This window comes from Lissotriton vulgaris, chromosome 3_1 (genome assembly GCF_964263255.1).
Source record: "Lissotriton vulgaris chromosome 3_1, aLisVul1.2, whole genome shotgun sequence".
Classification (NCBI taxonomy): domain Eukaryota; kingdom Metazoa; phylum Chordata; class Amphibia; order Caudata; family Salamandridae; genus Lissotriton; species Lissotriton vulgaris.
Window position 1 is genome coordinate 842,113,836 of NC_141689.1, and position 3,850 is coordinate 842,117,685.

The 3,850-nt window shown below is 57.1% G+C and overlaps 1 pseudogene; it reads right to left on the reverse strand.

The window, feature by feature from the left end:
* Positions 1–910: 910 nt before the first annotated feature.
* Positions 911–2,023, reverse strand: LOC147727107 (18S ribosomal RNA; annotated as a pseudogene).
* Between the last annotated feature and the right edge of the window lie 1,827 nt (positions 2,024–3,850).

Consider the following 3,850-nt stretch of genomic DNA (forward strand, 5'->3'; position numbering starts at 1 on the left):
ATCAGGGAGTCTGCCCAGGCACAAGGGACCCCTGTCCTGGGCACACAGACCCTCAGGACGTGCCCTCGTTTTCCACATATTTTTTCCAAAATTCTGCGTAGTGTGCGTAGTGGCGCTATGCAAACTATGCCCAGCCGTACCCAAACTCTTACTACGCAGTGGAAAAGACTTAGCCAGCCACCCCCCTACCTGGCCCAGTCCCTGCTTCTGATCCCAGCCAGATTGGGAAAGCCTCCCTTGACCCGATGGACCCCGTTACGGGCTCCCCGACCCTCGCCAGGCTGCAGGACGGGGTCTCCTGCACCACAGGGTCATTTTGGGGTGGGCAGAAAACTCAGCTGTGACAGCGTAGTGGATGAAGCCAGCCACCCCTGCTCCCTGGCCCAGTCCGTGCTTCTGAAAGCAGCCAGGCCGGGGAGAGCCTGCCCAGGCCCTAGTGGACCCCCGTCCCCAGTGCCCGGACCCTTGGCTGGCTTTGCAATCCCCAATCTCTATCACGAACGGGGTTCAGTGGGTTACCTGCACCTGTCGGCGAAGGGTAGACACACACTGATCCGTTCAGTGTAGCGCGCATGCAGCCCCGGAAATCTAAACACATCACAGACTTGTTATTGCTCGATCTTGTGCGGCTGAACGCCACTTGTCCCTCTAAGAAGTTGGACGCCGAATGCTGGGGGTCACGTAACTAGTTAGCATGGAGGAGTCTCGTTCGTTATCGGAATTAAACAGACAAATCACTCCACCAACTAAGAACGGCCATGCACCAACACACACAGAATCGAAAAAGAGCTATCAATCTGTCAATCCTTTCCGTGTCCGGGCTGGGTGAGGTTTCCCGTGTTGGGTCAAATTAAGCCGCAGGCTCCACTCCTGGTGGTGCCCTTCCGTCAATTCCTTTAAGTTTCAGCTTTGCAACCATACTTTCGTTTCCCAGAAGCTACTCTGCGGGTCATGGGAATAACGCCGCCGGATCGCAAGTCGGCATCGTTTATGGTCAGAACTACGACGGAATCTTATTGTCTTCGAACCTCCGACTTTCGTTCTTGATTAATGAAAACATTCTTGGCAAATGCTTTCGCTTTGGTTTGTCTTGCACCAGTCCAAGAATTTCTCCTCTAGCGGCACAATGTGAATGCCCCCGGCCGTCCCTCTTAATCATGGCCCCAGTTCGGAAAACCAACAAAATAGAACCGGAGTCCTATTCCATTATTCCTAGCTGAAGTATTCAGGTGACCGGCCTGCTTTAAACACTCTAATTTTTTCAAAGTAAACACTTCGGACCACCAGGACACTTAGTCAAGAGCATCAAGGGGGCGCCGAGAGGCAGGGGCTGGTACAGGCGGTAGCTCACCTCTCGGCGGACCTCCATCTCGATCCCAAGATCAAACTATGAGCTTTTTAACTGCAGCAACTTTATTATATGCTTTTGGAGCTGGAATTACCGTGGCTGCTGGCACCATACTTGCCCTCCAATGGATCCTCGTTAAAGGATTTAAAGTGTCCTCATTCCGATTACAGGGCCTCAAAAGAGTCCTGTATTGTTATTTTTCATCAGTACCTCCCCGACTCGGGAGTGGGTAATTTGCGTGCCTGCTGCCTTCCTTGGATGTGGTAGCTGTTTCTAAGGCTCCCTCTCCGAAATCAAACCCTGATTCCCCGTTACTCATGGTCACCATGGTAGGCACAGAAAGTACCATAGAAAGTTGATAGGGCAGACATCCAAATGTATTGTCGCCGTTACGGGGATGTCCGATTGGCCCGAGGTTATCTAGAGTCACCAAAGCGGACGGGCGAGCCCGGATTGGTCTTGGTCTGATAAATGCACTGATCCCAGGAGGTCCGCGTTCGTCAGCATGTATTAGCTCTAGAATTACAACAGTTATCCATGTAAAAGATGGAGCGATCAAAGGAACCATAACTGATTTAATGAGCCATTCGCAGTTTCACTGTACTGGCCGTGTGTACTTACACGTGCATGGCTTAATCTTTGAGACAAGCAAGTGCTGCTGGCAGGATCAACAAGGTAGGCGCATCCAATGACGGGGTGGGGGCCGAGTGCCCATTCTCCCAAACGGAAACCTTCATGTACCCCCTCCATCTCTCCGGAGCCTGCCAGGGGAAGGAGCCCGCCCACCTGGGTGGGAGGGCACTCTGGAGGGGTGTGGAGCGGTGCGGTCGCATAGGCACCGGCGGGCCCAGCCGTCTCCCCCAGTAGGGAGAGGCAGGCAGAGGTGCAGCCTGAGCGAGACGCAGGGGTGCTGGGGTCTGGCAGCAGCAGAACCCCTCGGAACGATTGTTCCGAACTGCTGTGGAAACATGATGGGTGGAGAGGGGTGACGGCATGATGCACAAGGCCCACAGAACTGCTGGCCAGGCAGCATCCGAGGGCCTGGTGCCACCTGACCCCTTCCGCTTGGGTCAGACCACTGGGGGGCATGAGCTGCCGGGGCCGCTCAGCCTTTGCTCTGCTGGGTAGGGTGAATGACTTACCGCCATGCGGCAGGCCCTCCCTCGAGTCGGACGGTCCATGCGGGTTGGAAGCTCTTTGCTTGAAACAACAGCTGAGGCTGGCGAAGCAGTCCATCCGTAAATGGACAGAGAGTGCCCAGTCGATCAGAGTACAGCCGGGGCATCCCCTGGCAGGCCTCACTGCACAGGGGGTATGCTGGCTTAGCATCCCCTGCCTGCCTGCTGCCGTGGCAAGCAGACTAGGAGAAAAAGGACCATCAGAAAGGGGCCCGAGAGGCAGCTGCATAACCGGGCCCCTGTGGACCCCGGCGGGCAGGCCCTAGGTACTGCCTTCCCTGTCTTGGTATCGCCGGACCTCACAGAGGTCTGCCTGAGCAAACTTGGAGAAAAAGGACCATCGGGAAGGGGCTGAGAAACAGGTGTATACCCGGGCCCCTGGGGGCCCCTGCGGGCGGGCCCTGGTGCCACCTTCCCCATCTCAGCTTCACCGGACCTCACGGAGGCCTGCCTGAGCAAACTCGGAGAAAAAGGACCATGGGGAAGGGGCTGAGAGGCAGGTGCATACCCAGGCCCCTGGGGGCCCCGGCGGGCCCCGGCGGGCGGGCCCGGGTGCTACCTTTCCCCATCTCAGCTTTGCGGGACCTCTCGGAGATCTGCCTGAGCAAACTCGGAGAAAAAGACCATCGGGAAGGGGTTAAGAGGCAGGTGCGTACCCAGGCCCCTGAGGGCCTCGGCGGACGGGCCCGGGAGCCGCTTTCCCCGTCTCAGCATCACCAGACCGCACAGAGGTATGACTTAGGAAAAAACATCAGAGAAAAAGGAGCATCAGGAAGGGGCTGAGAGGCAGGTGTGTACACGGACCCCTGGGGGCCCCTGCAGGCGGGTCCAGGTGCTGCCTTCCCCGTCTCAGCATCACCGATCATCACGAGGTATGCCTGAGCAAACTCAGGGAAAAAGGACCATCGGCAAGGGGCTGAGAGGCAGGAGCGTACCCAGGCCACCGGGGGCCTCGTCGGACGAGCCCGGGTTTTGTCTTCCCCTAATTCAGAATCGCCGGACCTCACGGAGGTCTGATTGACCCTCTCTCTAGTAATCTGGAGGAAAATTACCCCCCTTTCTTGTAATCCGTGCACACGAGGTGACAGAGGGGACCCAAGGTACGAAAGTACATGACATCCTCGAGCCCTCGCTGGGATCCGGGAGGCAAATGGCACCTCATTGGGACTTCCAGGGAAGTTCGGCCATCTGGTCGCCAAATAGGAAGGCATTGCGGGTGACCAGATGGCCGAGGAGATCTGAGCGACCAGATGGCTGATGGGATCTGGGCGACCAGATGGCCGAGGGGATCTGGGCAACCAGATGGCCGGGCACGAAAGGGAAG